This window comes from Salvelinus alpinus, chromosome 1 (genome assembly GCF_045679555.1).
Source record: "Salvelinus alpinus chromosome 1, SLU_Salpinus.1, whole genome shotgun sequence".
Taxonomy (NCBI): Eukaryota; Metazoa; Chordata; class Actinopteri; order Salmoniformes; family Salmonidae; genus Salvelinus; species Salvelinus alpinus.
In genome coordinates, this window is record NC_092086.1 from 67710164 (window position 1) to 67727515 (window position 17352).

The window sequence follows — 17352 nt, forward strand, 5'->3', positions numbered from 1 at the left end:
GAAGGGCCTTGGTCAGGGAGGTGACCAAGAACCTGATGGTCCCTCAGACAGAGTTCCTCTGTGGAGATTAGTGAACCTTCCATAAGAACAACCATCTCTGCAGCACTCTACCAATCAGGCCTATATAGTAGAGTAGCCAGATGGAAGCCACCTCTCAGTAATTGTCACATGACAGCCTACTTAGAGTTTTCCAAAAGGCACCTAAAGATTGAACTCTTTGGCCTGAATGCCAAGCATCACGTCTGGAGGAAGCCTGTCACCAGCCATACAGTGAGGCATGATGGTAGCAGAATCATGCTGTCGGGATGCTTTTCAGCGGCAAGGACTGGGAGACTAGTCAGGATCGAGGAAAAGATGAACAGAGCAAAATACAAAGAGATCCTTGATGAAAACCTGCTCCAGAGCGCTCCAGAACCTTCGAACAGGACAACGACCCTACTAGGGATTTTCTTTATTTTTGCATTTTTCAACATTGTAGAATAATAGTGAAGACATCAAAACTATGTATGGTAGTAACCAAAAAGTGTTAAACAAATCAAAATATATTTTACATTCGAGATTCTTCAAAGCAGCTACCCTTTGCCTTGATCACAGCTTAGAACACTTGTACTTCTCTCAACCAGCTTCATGAGGTAGTCACCTGGAATGCATTTAAATTAACAAGTGTGCTTGTTAAAAGTTGATTTGTGGAATTTCTTTCCTTCTTAATGCGTTTGAGACAATAAGTTGTGTTGTGGCAAGGTAGGGTTGGTATACAGAAGATAGCCCTATTTGGTAAAATGCCAAGTCTATATTATGGCAAGAACAGCTCAAATAAGCAAAGAGAAACAACAGTCCATCATTAATTTAAGACATGAAGGTCAGTCAATACGGAAAATGTCAAGAACTTTGAAAGTTTCTACAAGAGCAGTCGCAAAATCCATCAAGCGCTATGATGAAACTGGCTCTCATGAGGACCGCCACAGGAAATGAAGACCCAGAGTTACCTCTGCTGCAGAGGATAAGTTCATTAGAGTTACCAGCCTCAGAAATTGCAACCACGGGCGGCGAGGAGACTGAACCCTCGCCAGGCAAGGTGGGCCATGTTTTTCACCCGATTCAGATTTACGATATCGTATAGACCAGGGTCCCAGAACGCTAAGGCAGACGCACTGTCCCGTCTTTATGATACAGAGGAGCGGTCCATCGATCCCAGCCCCATACGTCCGGCCTCTTGTCTGGTGGCACCGATGGTATGGGAGGTGGACGCGGACATCGAGCGGGCATCTCGGTCATAGCCTATTCCTCCTCAGTGTCCAGCTGGACGGAAGTACGTCCCGCTTGGTGTTCGCGACAGGTTGATTCGGTGGGCTCACACGTTACCCTCCTCTGGTCATCCGGGTATCGATAGGACGGTGCGATGCCTTAGGGGGAAGTACTGGTGGGCCACTTTAGCTAAGGACGTGAGGGTTTATGTCACTTCCTGTTCGGTGTGCACTCAGTGCAAGGCTCCTAGGCACCTGCCAAGGGGGAAGTTACAACCCCTCCCCGTTCCACAGCGGCCTTGGTCACACCTGTCGGTGGAATTCCTGACCAATCTTCCTCCGTCTCAGGGATCGTGGTGGATCGGTTTTCAAAGTCCTGTCGTCTCCTCCCTTTGCCCGGTCTCCCTACGGCCCTAGAGACTGCAGAGGCCCTGTTTACACACGTCTGTGTTATAGGTTACAGCTCCCCCTTATTACCGTATTAACCCCTCATTTCATGTGTCTCTCCTCAGGCCAGTGATAGCTGGTCCGCTTCAAGAAGCTGAGGCCCCTCCTGGACATCGAGGGGGCTCCAGCATACGCAGTGCGAGGCATCGCGTGAGGGGCCTGCAGTACCTCATGGATTGGGAGGGGTACGGTCCGGAGGAGAGATGCTGGGTGCCAGTGGAGGACGTCTTGGATCTATCTCTGCTGAGTGAGTTTCACCGCCTCCATCCGGCTCGCCCTGCGCCTCGTCCTCCGGGTCGTCCTCGAGGCCGGCGTCTGCGCGGAGGGGGGTACTGTCACAACTTCCACCGAAGGTGGCTCCTCTCCCTTTTCGGCCGGTGCTCGGCAGTCGTTGTCGCCGGCCTACTAGCTGCCACCGATCCATTTTTCCTTTTCGTTTGTGCCTGTCTGTTTTTGTTATCACCTGTGTCTGATTAGTTAAATTCGGTGGGTTTATTCACCTCCGCTGCCTGCTAGTCTTTGTGCGGAATTATTTTTGCTGTGTTAGCTCTGTTAGGGGTGCGTGTTTGCGCCACAGGGTTTTTTCCCACTCACAGTCGTTGTACCGTTGGTACTGTATTAGGAGTAGAGTTTTTCCTCCGTGTGTTTTGTGATTTTCCCCGCCTGTTGTTGGTGTGTTGGCACTTATAATAAATGACTGTGCCAACTGGAATTCCTTGCTCTCCTGCTCCTGACTCCTGCACCTACCTCTTCTTAGGAGGCACCTAACACCCAGAGTCTGCAACGCCACTAAGCAAGGGGCACCACCAAGCAAGCAACACCATAATGACCAAGGAGCTCTCCAAACAGGTCAGGGTTGGGTTATAAAAAAAGTATCAGAAACTTTGAACATCCCACGGAGCACCATTAAATCCATTATACTTTTTTTTTAAAGAATATGGCACCACAACAAACTTGCCAAAAGAGGGCCGCCCACCAAAACCACGGATCAGGCAAGGCGGGCATTAATCAGAGAGGCAACAAAGTGACCAAAAATAACCCTTAAGGAGCTGCAAAGCTCCACTGCGGAGATTGGAGTATCTGTCCATAGGACCACTTTAAGCCGTACTCTCCACAGAGCTGGGCAATACGGAAGAGTGACCAGAAAAAAGCCATTGCTTAAAGAAAAAAATAAGCAAACACTTTTGGTGTTTGCCAAAAAGACTCCCCAAACATATGGAATAAGGTTCTCTGGTCAGATGAGACTAAAATTGAGCTTTTTGGCCATCAAGGAAAACGCTATGTCTGGTGTAATATCTGAAAATATAGCTAGCTAGACTATCCTACCCGTAAACATTATGGATGGATGCGTCTCCTGTCACGGATGCCATGGTTGCCCTTAGTTTGAAGATGTAATCCGGAGACAGGTGTTTCTCCATCTCCTTAGCTATCATATTCGAATTCCACTGATTTCAAAACTCAGTCCTCTGAAAGTGGAGAGGAATACTTATGCAGTTTTACTACGTGATAAAACATTTTTTCAACGCCTTATACAGGATTACCTACACATACTGAGCAGCTCAAATAGACAGAAGCGTGCTATATGGCAGACCAATTCAAACTCATCTCTCGGCATTTCCAGCCTACTCATTATCTCAGCCAATCATGGCTAGCGGGAAAGTCGCTAACTTTTTCTGTGGGTAAACCAACTTGGCTCGTAACTTAACAATTGTATTCGTATTTGCAGATGGCATACACGTTTGTTTTTAAGGCACATGAAAGTTCATATGTTCTAGACGGCATTTCTGCCAAAAAAACACATTGATTTAAAAAAGGTTTACGTTCAAATGGCCTCGTGTGAAGTAGTGACCCACGACATACGACTACTTTCCTGAAACGGTTCACAAATTAGCAAACATTTATAAAAAATGTATTTTTTTTGGTAATTATGGTGTATTGTTTGTAGATTGATGAGGGGAAAAAACTATTTTATAGATTTTAGAATAAGGCTGTAACAAAATGTGGAAACAGTAAAGGGGTCTGAATAGTTCCGAAGGCTTTGTGTGTATTGGAAAGATCTAAGAAAATACAGTAATGAAATATCTATATCTTCATCAAGATGGAAAATGTTATATACAGTACATTATTTTGTTTGTTACACATCAGAATAGTTATTGTGGTGAAATATGAAAATATATTTATTTTGGAGGACATAGTCTAGAAGAACCTTTACCCTTTACTCTGGCTATTGAATGCCAGAATGCCATAAACCTAACAACATGCTGAGAACACAGCCCCAGTTAGGCCTATAAGCCTTTTGTTGGTATGCTAATAAATTGCAATAACTAGAACCTCTGTGACCTCAGGAGAAGCGTTACAGCCCCGTCGCGGACCTCGATGTCTTGCTCCCAGACAAACTAAACAAATTCTTTGCTCGCTTAGAGGACAATACAGTGCCACCGACACGGCCCGCTACCAAAACCTGCGTACTCTCCTTCACCGCAGCCAATGTGAGTAAAACGTTTAAACGTGTTAACCCTCGCAGGGCTGCCGGCCCAGACGGCATCCCTAGCCGCGTCCTCAGAGCATGCGCAGATCAGCTGGCTGGTGTGTTTACGGACATATTTAATCAATCCCTATCCCAGTCTGCTGTTCCCACATGCTTCAAGAGGGCCACCATTGTTCCTGTTCCCAAGAAAGCTAAGGTAACTGAGCTAAATGACAATCGCCCCGTAGCACTCACTTCTGTCATCATGAAGTGCTTTGAGAGACTAGTCAAGGATCATATCACCTCCACCCTACCTGACACCTTAGACCCACTCCAATTTGCTTACCGCCCCAATAGGTCCACAGACGACACAAGCGCAATCACACTGCACACTGCCCTAACCCATCTGGACAAGAGAAATACCTATGTTAGAATGATGTTCATCGACTACAACTCAACATTTAACACCATAGTACCCACCAAACTCGTCATTAATCTCGAGACCCTGGGTCTCGACCCCGCTCTGTGCAACTGGGTCCTGGACTTTCTGACGGGCCGCCCCCAGGTGGCGAGGGTAGAAAACATCATCTCCACCCCGCTGATCCTCAACACTGGGGCCCCACAAGGGTGTGTTCTCAGCCCTCTCCTGTACTCCCTGTTCACCCATGACTGCGCATCCCCCTATCCACATCGACGGGACAGTAGTGGAGAAGGCGGAAAGTGTTAAGTTCCTCGGCGTACACATCACGGACAAACTGAAATGGTCCACCCACACAGACAGCGTGAGGAAGAAGGCGCAACAGCCCCTCTTCAACCTCAGGAGGCTGAAGAAATTTGGCGTGTCACCAAAAACACTCACAAACTTTTACAGATGCACAATCGAGAGCATCCTGTCGGGCTGTATCACCGCCTGGTACGGCAACTGCTCCGGCCATAACCGCAAGGCTCTCCAGAGGGTAGTGAGGTCTGCACAACGCATCACCAGGGGGCAAACTACCTGCCCTCCAGGACACCTACAGTACCCGATGTCACAGGAAGGCCAAAAAGATCATCAAGGACAACAACCACCCGAGACACTGCCTGTTCACCCCGCTATCATCCAGAACGCGAGGTCAGTACAGGTGCATCAAAGCTGGGACCGAGAGACTAAAAAACAGCTTTTATCTCAAGGCCATCAGAACGTTAAACAGCCATCACTAACATTGAGTGGCTGCTCCCAACATACTGACTCAAATCTCTAGCCACTTTAATAATTCATAATTGGATGTAATAAATGTATCACTAGTCACTTTAAACAATGCCACTTTATATAATGTTTACATACCCTACATTACTCATCTCATATGTATATAATGTACTCTTTACCATCTACTGCATCTTGCCTATGCCGTTCGGCCATCGCTCCTCCATATATTTATATGTACATATTCTTATTCATTCCTTTACACTTGTGTGTATAAGGTAGTTGTGAAATTGTTAGATTTTGTTAGATTTAGATTTGTTACTTGTTAGATATTACTGCATGGTCGGAACTAGAAGCACAAGCATTTCGCTACACTCGCATTAACATCTGCTAACCATGTGTATGTGAGCAATACAATTTGATTTGACAAAATACGTGTATGAATGCATTAGCGGATCTCCTCAGCCTGTGTGATATGGCTGCTTAGAGGATCCAGACTGCATAGATTAGAACCTACAGTAGGTTAAAACTTCTTGTCAATAGGGGGGCGCTGTTTTCACTTTGGAAAAAACCGTGCCCAAATTAAACTGCCTCGTACTCTATTCTAGATCATACAATATGCATATTAGTATTACTATTGGATAGAAAACACTCTCAAGTTTCTAAAACTGTTTGTATTATATCTGTGAGTAAAACAGAAGTCATTTTGCTGCAAACTTCCTAATAGGAAGTGAAAAATCTGAAAACGATGCTCTGTTCCAGGGCCTGCCTATTCAATTGCCTTATATTTATCGATATGCATGCACTTCATCCGCCTTCCACTAGATGTCAACAGGCAGTGGAAGGTGGAATGGGGTGTCTAGCTTGATCTGAGGCCGAACAAGAGCTTTTGGAGTGACAGGTCTGGAAATTTCTTTGTCTTCTCTGGCGCGCGAAGTACGTCGACATTGTCTTCTGATAAGCGTTCAGTATACATGGCGGATATCTCCGGCTCTGATTTTATTTGATACATGTGATAATAACATCATAAAGTAGTTTTTTTCAACCGAGTTTTATCAGTTTATTCAACGTTTATTGGGACTTTTGGAATTTTCCGTTCTTTGCGTCAAGAGAAGATGGGCATGTTCGCGCCACATGGCTAGCTAAGGTTGCTAATTCGACACGAGAAAAGGACATTCTAAAACCAAACAACGATTTATTCTGGACCAAGGACTCCTTGTACAAGATTCTGATGGAAGCTCAGCAAAAGTAAGAACAATTTATGATGTTATTTCGTATTTCTGTGGAAAATGTTATTTCTATTCTCCGCCGTTTTGGCGGGCGCTGTCTCGCAATAACGCAAGCTGTTTGTTATGGTAAAGTTATTTTTAAAAATCTAACACGGCGGTTGCATTAAGAACCAGTGTATCTTTCATTTGCTGTACAATATGTATTTTTTAGTAAAGTTTATGATGAGTTCTTTGGTCAGATTAGGTGAGTGTCCAAAATAGCTCCTGACATTCTGGGGAAATGTTGCTACATTTTCACAATGTATAACCACGGTTTGCAGCTCTAAATATGCACATTTTCGAACAAAACATAAGTGTATTGTATAACCTGATGTTATAAGACTGTCATCTGATGAAGTTGTTCAAGGTTAGTGATTAATTTTATATCTTTTGCTGGTTTTTGCGAATGCTATCTATGCGGTGAATAAATGTGTTTGTGTGTTTGGCTATTGTGGTAAGCTAATATAATGCTATATTGTGTTTTTGCTGTAAAACACATAAAAAATCGGAAATATTGGCTGGATTCCCAAGATGTTTATCTTTCATTTGCTGTACACCATGTATTTTTCATAAATGTTTTATGATGAGTATTTAGGTATTTCACGTTGCTCTCTGTAATTATTCTGGCTGCTTTGGTGATATTTTTGATGGTAGCTGCAATGTAAAACTATGATTTATACCTCAAATATGCACATTTTCGAACAAAACATAAATTTATTGTATAACATGTTATAAGACTGTCATCTGATGAAGTTGTTTCTTGGTTAGTGACTAATTATATCTCTATTTGGTCGGTTTTGTGATAGCTACCTATGCGGTAAAAACATGGTGAAAATATGAGGTTGAGTCTTTGGCTATTGTGGTTAGCTAATAGAAATACATATTGTGTTTTCGCTGTAAAACATTTTAAAAATCGGAAATGATGGCTGGATTCACAAGATGTTTATCTTTCATTTGCTGTATTGGACTTGTGATTTCATGAAAATTATATTATATGATATCCCTGTCCCGTTAGGCTAGGCTATGCTAGTCAGCTTTTTTGATGAGGATGCTCCCGGATCCGGGATGGGTATTATTAACAATGCCGGCCTCTCTGATGTCGCTGTGGTGCCAGTAACTAGGGGTTGGATTAAAATCCGTATAGCTGAAGTGTCGCGGAAGATCCACGCTAAAATGTAAAGGTAATTTCCGATTGAGCTGACGTATGCAGCATTTACCATGAATGCAGTCTCCACTACTGCGGGAACATTGCCTTTAATTATCAATCACGCAATAAAGTGGATCTTCAGCACTACGGATTGAATAGAGCCCTATGTTTACTCTCCACTCCCGGGTGCATGGGCAGTAAACACAGGCCTTTGCCGTTTCACTGTGCTGCAGATTTGATTTCCCCTTTGACGTGGAGCCCGGGCGGGTGCTACAGAGGTGTAAAGCGCTCTGTCACTCCTGGCCTCACGCCCCATCAATCCTGCCAAAGCTCATTGCCATAGTTCATCTGGAACCCAAACTGTGAAACGGTTGGTAATGGTGTCTACCTGCCTTATCAAACTTTGATTATCTTTAATAGTCACCCAACGCTGAGCATGAAATGATGTGCAGCCCAGACCAGGTTTGGAGAGTCTTATTTCATTAGTTATAAATAACAATAAGACAGACACAACTGAAAGTGCTTGCTCTCACAGGAAAGAAGACACAAACAGTGCAGTGATCCTCCCATCTGGGTCATATTCACTAGCAACCAACTATATATTTTTTTATCGAAACAAGGAGGAACTATGAACTTGTCCAATAAGAAACTCTAGTTTTCATTGGAAGACGTTTTGGTAGTGTGCAGTAATTAACATTACCCTGACTGTATGTAATGTACTGTAATAACATTACCCCTTTAGCATTGACTGATCCAGAGCTTGTGTTCTGTAACTTCTATCTTCTCCAGGTTCAGTCATAGTGAGGAAGCCACCGCTGGCAGTCTGGCAGATTATGGATTAAAACATTTGCATACCTGGGGCCAGCCCGGCAGGGGGAGCATACTAATAAGCAGCCATAGAGAATGATAGAGACCTCTAGTGTCCTAAAGCCTGTGTTAGCATAGGCAGCGCCATTGAGAGCTTCCACCATTTTTTATGTAGTCACCTGGATGGGACTTCCAACTTCGTTGGCTGATCCCTCCTGGTAACCCTGTTCTAGTCATGTCCAACCAGTTTATCAGGAGGGATCAGCCAATCGTGAAGAAGAAAATGGACTACTTCAAAATGGAGATAACACGGGCAGCGGCATTAAGGCTGTCACGGACGTTATAATGGCACAGATACAAAGATGAGTCTTCTATCTATCTCTATGTAAGCAGCATATCAGAAAAATGGGTGGAACTTCAGGTTCCGGATGATATTATTTATTCCCAGGGATGTAGCTTTCACAAAGTGTCAAAGTGCCAAAGTAAAACCAACGCTCATACCAAAGAACTGTAAAAGTGTGCTGTACCAGAATAGACATGTCATATGTATTTGCCATATGGTTTCATTCATTTATTTTCAACATGTGAACTGAATCTGATGATGTCTGTTCAACACCTTTCATGGCTTGGGGATATAGGTTGCAATGAAGTCAAACACACATCTCACTATTTAAACACTTTTTTCCCCATGTCACATCAAATTCACAGACTGTTATTTTTTTGCATAGTAAAAATAGCAGGTAGACTCCCTTTACAGGTAGATGCTTCTTGCTTAAAGAATAAGATATCCATGCACTGTATGGACAATATTGCATACATCTTTCTATGGGAGTGTTGATGGCATCTGGTCTGTAGTTTTGATCTGGACATGATGAGACGTGGATGTTAGTTATTTGGACGTAGTAGTGTACTTGTCAGTCAGCTGCCACCATAGCAGCCCGATATAAATATACACAAGACCAACCCACCATGAAATCGTATCGAAAGTTTATCACAGCTATTTGCCTTTGAATTATATAATAATTCAAATGTGCATGTTTGGCATCCAAACAGCAAGCCCAATGAGGTAGAAAGTCTGCCTCTCTGCAACTCCCAAGTGTCTCTCCGTGATGAGTGGCAGCTGATGCTTGCTAGGCAGTGTTGTCAGTCCCCTCCATGGTCTCTTTCCATCCTGTTCTTTTTGAGGACACATTTTTCATAAAATATTAAATTGGATAAATTATAAACTTCCCCGAAAGCAAGGTGGAATAACATACGTTTGAGATGCTTACATACAAACAGATGTATATGCCGTTGACAGCTACCCAATTGGGGCGGCAGGTAGCCTAGTGGTTAGAGCGTTGGACTAGTAACTGAAAGATTGCAAGATTGAATCTCCGAGCTGACGTGGTACAAAACAAAATCTGTCATTCTGCCCCTCAACAAGACAGTTAACCCACCATTGAAAGACCATCATTGTAAGTGAAAGACCATCATTGTTCTTAACTGACTTGCCTAGTTAAATAAAGGTAAAAAAAATAGGCCATGAAGTCCATATCACATTTTTCACTCCAAAGTGTAATGGGATCTTATTTTTATTCTGTTGCTCAATGTGACAAACTTTGGATTGGCCAAGTCATTCAGCAGAGGAAAGCAGCATGGACTGTTTCCTGACAATCACCCTGAGCGTAAACATTCAAGTTCAAAACAAAACACCAGCTGATGTCATCAATATTAACTGCATCAGAGATGTTTTTACAAGTTCAGCCAATGTAGTATGGCACCCCTGGAGCTAATTAGGGTTAATGCCTTGCTCAAGGGCACATCGAAAGATTTTTCACCTTGTCAGGTAATCAAACCAGCAAAGTTTCGGTTACTGGCCCAACGCTCAAACCACTAGGCTAACTGCTGCCCTAATCGCAACACATACTGTACAGTATGGTACCAATCATAATCAAATGAACAAATAACAACGAGCAAACACTTTGGAAACTGCAATGAAAGTGGAAAGTTACATAGCTCACGGATCTCAGAGTTAGTTTTGTTCAGTTAAGGTTCATTTAACTTTAAGCCCTTGAGTGCTTTAGGAGACTGGGAAAATTCTGTTCACAGGTGAGAAAGCATCATGCCTGGCTCTCATGGTATATGAGCAGAAGACTCTACCATCTGGATTTGGGTCAGGGGGGTCTATAAATAGAAAAGCACTAACGCTCTCTGCTGTCACATCATATATGCTATGATACGTAGTATCTAAGGTGCTCAAGTGTCTTCACCTACTGTGCACCTACTGTGCACTATGTCTTCTGGGTGAAACGATCTATTATCATGTGTTTATCATAATGTACGATCTCTGCCTATGGCATGGTGGCTAGAGTGGCTGGTGCGTCCTATCTCCTACCATTAAACTGATGTTGTTTTCTTGAACATAATCACCAGAGGTTCAATTAGTATGTAAAAATGAATAACTTTAATAAGCTAAATAACTGGAGAGCGCCACAGGTTTCCTCTTTGAACTTCCCAATGTGTTTGCTTTCAAAAATAGACATTTAGAAGGAAATTAAGGGCATACAGAAAGTATCTTGTGGACTTTGATCTTATACCTAAATGGGTTCTCAGGCAGTTACAAAGTTTCATAATATTTAATTTATTTTTATTTAACCTTTACTTAACAAGGCAAGTCAGTTAACTTCTTATGGCTGCAGGGGCAGTATTGAGTAGCTTGGATGAAAGGTGCCCAGAGTAAACGGCCTGCTCCTCAGTCCCAGTTACTAATATATGCATATTATTATTAGTATTGGATAGAACACACTCTGAGGTTTCTAAAACTGTTTGAATTATTTCTGTGAGTATAACAGAACTCATATGGCAGGCAAAAACCTGAGAAAAAATACAAACAGGAAGTGGAAATTCTGAGGCTGGTCGAGTTTCAACCAAGATCCCATTGAAATCACAGCGAGATATGAATGAGTATTCACTTCCTACGGCTTCCACTAGATGTCAACAATCTGTTGAACTTTGTCTGATGACTCTACTGTGAAGGGGGGCCGAAGGAGACAGGAATGAGTCACCACTGCCATGAGGTGAACATTCTTTGACCACGCGCGCTCACATGAGAGGCAGCTCCGTTCCACCGCTCATCTGAAGTAAATGTAATTCTTTGTTTGGAACGTTATTCAAGATTTATTTTAACAACATTCTAAAGATTGATTCAATACATCGTTTGACATGTTTCTACTGACTGTTACGGAACTTTTGGACATTTCGTCAGGTTTTAATGAACGCGCTTCGTGACTTTGGAATTGTTTACCCTAACGCGCTAACCAAAGTAGCTAATTGGACATAAATAACAGACATTATCGAACAAATCAAGCATTTATTGTGGACCTGGGATTCCTGGGAGTGCATTCTGATGAAGATCATCAAAGGTAAGGGAATATTTATCATGTAATTTCTGGTTTCTTTTGAATCCAACATGGCGGCTAATTTGACTATTGTTCTGAGCTCCGTCTCAGATTATTGCATGGTTTGCTTTTTCCGTAAAGTTATTTTGAAATTTGACACAGCGGTTGCATTAAGGAGAGGTATATCTATAATTCCATGTGTATAACTTGTATTATCATCTACATTTATGATGAGTATTTCTGTTGAAACGATGTGGCTATGCACTATCACTGGATGTTTTTGGAACTAGTGAATGTAACGCGCCAATGTAAACTCAGATTTTTTTTATATAAATATGAACTTTATCAAACAAAACATACATGTATTGTGTAACATGAAGTCCTATGAGTGTCATCTGATGAAGATCATCAAAGGTTAGTGATTAATTTTATCTCTATTTGTGCTTTTTGTGACTGCTATCTTTCACTGGAAAAATGGCTGTGCTTATTGTGGTTTGGTGTGACCTAACATAATCGTTTGTAGTGCTTTCGCTGAAAAGCATATTTGAAATCGGACACTTTGGTGGGATTAACAACAAGATTACCTTTAAAATGGTATAAGACACATGTATATCTGAGGAATTTTAATTATGAGATTTCTGTTGTTTTGAATTTGGCGCCCAGCACTTTCACTGGCTGTTGTCATATCATCCCATTACCGGGATAAGCCATAAGAAGTTTTTAAGAATAAATTATTATTTACAATGACAGCCTACCCCGGCTAATGCTGGGCCAAATGTGCGCCGCCCTATGGGACTGCCATTTTAGAATAAGGCTGTAACTTAACATAATGTGGAAAAAGTCAAAGGGTCTGAATACTTCCCGAATGCACCGTAGGGCAGAGTGGTGTAAGTTGATTCAGCATCACTCCGTCAAGGGAAATATAGTATTATTTCAAACAAAGATACCTACATATTGTGGCAGACGGCAGGGAAAGGTGAGGGGAGTGGTGATTGAAGGAAGATATCTTGCTGCCCGCTGGCGTCACCCCCGAGCCTTATATGGACTTCCTGCCCCATCGAGGCAAGCCGGTTGTTCGTTTAGCCATTGAGTGCTTGGGGATAAAAGAGGAAGCATGCTGCACAAAGAGGGAGAGGACCGAGAGGGAAACAAGTGTTATGGAGAGTGTGAGAAGCGAGAGAATTATCTGTACATTTACCAGTTGTGAGCTTGTTGCTGGATTCCCACCGTGTGCAAATATCCCTAATAAATTATTAATTTGCATTCTAGTTGTGTTCCTTGTGCGTGTTTGGTTATTTGGCTTGGTGATGCGGGAACCCCACACCCTTGTGCCTGCTACAATATATTTCACGATGTTGTGTATCCCTGGAAATAATCAGAATTCATGTAAACAGCAAAATTGTGAAAACATGGCTTTCCCCGGGGTAAATTGAGCCTCGGGACTGAGTAAGTAAAGCAGCCTACACATTTCTGTACTGAATTAAATGTTACCACTACATTTTTAAAAGCAAACACATTTCAACACAATCACATTCACTTTTTTTGTCTTTTAATAATTTTAAGCATCTTTTAACACAAGTTTTACACCTAACAAAACATTGTACTTTTTTAAAACAATTTTAACATAGGCCAGGCCCTGTTGCTTCACAGATTTTAAGTAGCAGACACATCTCAACATCAACTGTTCAGAAAAGACTGCGTGAATCAGGCCTTCATGGTCGAAAAGCTGCAAAGAAAGCACTACTAAAGGACAACAATAATAAGAAGAGAGTTGCTTGGGCCAAGTAACACGAGAAATGAACATTAGACCGATGGAAATCTGTCCTTTGGTCTGATGAGACCAAATTAGAGATTTTTAGTTCCAACCTCCGTGTCTTTGTGAGACGCAGAGTAGGTGAACGGATGATCTCCACATGTGTGGTTACCACCATGAAGCATGGAGGAGGAGGTGTGATGGTGGGGGGGTGCTTTGCTGGTGACACTGTCAGTGATTTATTTAGAACTCAAGGCACACTTAACCAGCATGGCTACCACAGCACCCTGCAGCGATATGCCATCCCATTCAGTAGTGGGACTATCATTTGTTTTTCAACAGGACAATGACCCAAAACACCTCCAGGCTGTGTAAGGGCTATTTGACCAAGAAGGAAAGTGATGGAGTGCTGCATCAGATGACCTGGCCTCCACAATCACCCGACCTCAACCCAACTGAGATGGTATGGAATGAGTTGGACCGCAAAGTGAAGGAAAAGTAGCCAACAAGTGCTCAGCATATGTGGGAACTACTTCAAGACTTTTGGAAAAGCATTCCTCATGAAGCTGGTTGAGAGAATGCCAAGAGTGTGCAAAGCTGTCATAAACGGTTGCTACTCGTTACTACGTAATTCCATATGTGTTATTTCACAGTTTTGATGTCTTCACTATTATTCTACAATGTAGATAAAAAAGAAAAAACCCTTGAATGAGTAGGTGTGTTCAAACTTTTGCCTGGTACTATATATATAAGTATTTTTTCCAACAATTGTTTACAGACAGATTATTTCACTTATAATTCACTGTATCACAATTCCAGTGGGTCAGAAGTTTACATACACTAAGTTGACTGTGCCTCAGGCACAGTCAATTCCAGAAAATGATGTCATGGCTTTAGAAGCTTCTGATAGGCTAATTGACATCATTTGAGTCAATTGGAGGTGTACCTGTGGATGTATTTCAAGGCCTACCATCAAACTATTTGGTTAAGGTGTATGTAAACTTCCGACTTCAACTGTATTTATATACTCTACCATTCAAAAGTTTGGGGTGACTTAAAAATATCCTTGTTTTTGAAAGAAAAGCAATTTTTTGTCCATTAAAATAACATCAAATTGATCAGAAATACAGTGTAGACATTCTTAATTTTGGTAAATTACTATTGTAGCAGGAAAGAGCAGATTTTTTTCATGGAATATATCCATAGGAGTACAGAGGCCCATTATCAGTGTTCCAATGGCACGTTTATGTTTGTTAGCTAATCCAAGTTTATAATTTTAAAAGGATAATTGATCATTAGAAAACCCTTTTGCAAATATGTTAGCACAGCTGAAAACTGTTGTTCTGATTAAAGAAGAAATAAATCTGGCCTTCTTTAACCTAGTTGAGTATCTGCAGCATCAACATTTGTGGGTTCGATTACAGGCTCAAAATGGCCAGAAACAAAAAACTTTCTTCTGAAACTTGTCAGAATATTCTTGTTCTGAGAAATGAAGGCTATTCCATGCGAGAAATTGCCAAGAAACTAAAGATCTCGTACAAGGCTGTGTACTACTCCCTTCACAGAAAAGCGCAAACTGGCTCTAACCAGAATAGAAAGATGAGTGGGAGGCCCCGGGGCACAACTGAGCAAGAGGACAAATACATTAGAGTGTCTAGTTTGAGAAACAGACGCCTCGCAAGTCTTCAACTGACAGCTTCATGAAATAGTACCCGCAAAACACCAGTCTCAATGTCAACAGTGAAGAGGCAACTCCAGATGCTGGCCTTCTAGGCAGAGTTCCTCTGTCCAGTGTCTGTGTTATTTTGGCCGTCCAGTCTGAGATATGGCTTTTTCTTTGCAATTCTGCCTAGGCCAGCATCCCGGAGTCGCCTCTTCAATTTTGACGTTGAGACTGGTGTTTTGCGGGTGCTATTTAATGAAGCTCAGTGCAAGAGGCGTCACTACAGTCCCTGGTTCGATTCCAGGCTGAATCACATTCAGCTGTGATTGGGAGTGCCATAGTGTGGCGCACAATTGTCCCAGGGTAGGCTGTCATTGCGAATAAGAATGTGTTCTTAACTGACGTTGTAGATGTTTTATGACTGCCGGCGCGCATGGTAATTCCAATAGTTTATTAATCTGCGCCTTGCAGTTAATATTCTTTGAGGATGAATAAAAAAATGTTCTTGCTGTGTTACAAACTGTCATATTATTGCAATGTTAATGTGTTGGCTACTCTTGTGCACCATGCACAATAGCTTGTTGATAGTATGGTGTTGGCTATTGAAATTAGTGCATTTTCTCTTCTTGAACGCTGTTGTGTTATGATTTGTTTAGCAATTATTTCTAATGATTGTGTGCTTTGGTGGGAGTTTCAGGTGATAAGTGAGTCCACTTTGCTTGATTTAGTTAGGTGGCACCAGCCCGATTCTGCATGGAGAGCTCACAGCTCTGTTTTTTTTTAGCGGTGTGGTCACGATTTATGCTCTTATCTATTCAGTTGTGGGGGTTTGGAGTCAGACACATGCTCTGCTGTACAATAGACAGTTTAGTTTGAGTTGAGTCTGTCCCCCTCACTCTCTCCATTTTCTCTTCTCTCTTGTGGTGATCTGGAGCAGTGCTCACAATAGTCTCCTACTTCTATTTTCTATTAGTTCTATTACTTCCGTTTTCTAATAACTTTGCAAAAAGGGAATGGGAACAATATTAAATAAGGAGCATGGCATTCTCTCACCCTCGGCTTGCATGCCTGCTCCGGCCCATGTCAAACACGTCTTTCAGACTTGGTTAATTGTTTTATGGCAAATATTTCAATTTAGCAGGCAGGAGTGAGTACACAATCGTTTGATTGTGTTGTTGTATTGGGTGTATCTACCAACGGCCTGTATAAATCCGTAATGATCCGTTGTTTTGTTATTTTTGTTTTACTCTGCCTGCAAACACGCTGGATGATAATGTGCAGTATTTAGTTTTTTTTATGTATTATTTCTTACATTGTTAGCCTATAAGCATTTCGCTACACTCACAATAACATCTGCTAGCCATGTGTATGTGACCAATACAATTTGATTTGATGATTCAGAATCCATTGAAGAGCTTGAACGATTCATCGACGAGAGATACTTACGAGCTCAAAGAAACATGTCGCCGGTTTCGGAGAATTCAAGCACCACTAAAGACAACAAATCCAATCAACAAAACAAACCAAAGCCAAGTTGGCCAAGCGGTATCAATGATGGCATCAAACCATCCCCAAGCACGAAAGCACGTGGGGAGAGTTTTACGGGTATGGATGCTGACTTGTTGAAATCCATCAATGAAAAAACTTGCCAAACTTGATATCTAACACTGTTCAAGATTTTATGTCAACTCAACTGAAACTGCTCACAGATGTCATGCGTAATGTCACTTTCTCCAGAGTCCATAGAATGGGTAAGGCATTTGGGCTATTATTGCATGTTTTGAACATTTTAAGCAAAAGGAAGTGGTGAATTTTTTGAACGAATGATCACTTCCCCACGGAGATCAATGAAAGGAGAAAAAAACTGTATCCCATCATGAAAGAAAAGCATTGCCCTGAACCAACGAGTCTCCTTGGTGATGGATAAAATGTACACCAACGGGCAACTGTATCGGGACTCTAGAGCAACTCCCTGGCTATTTTAATCCAACTG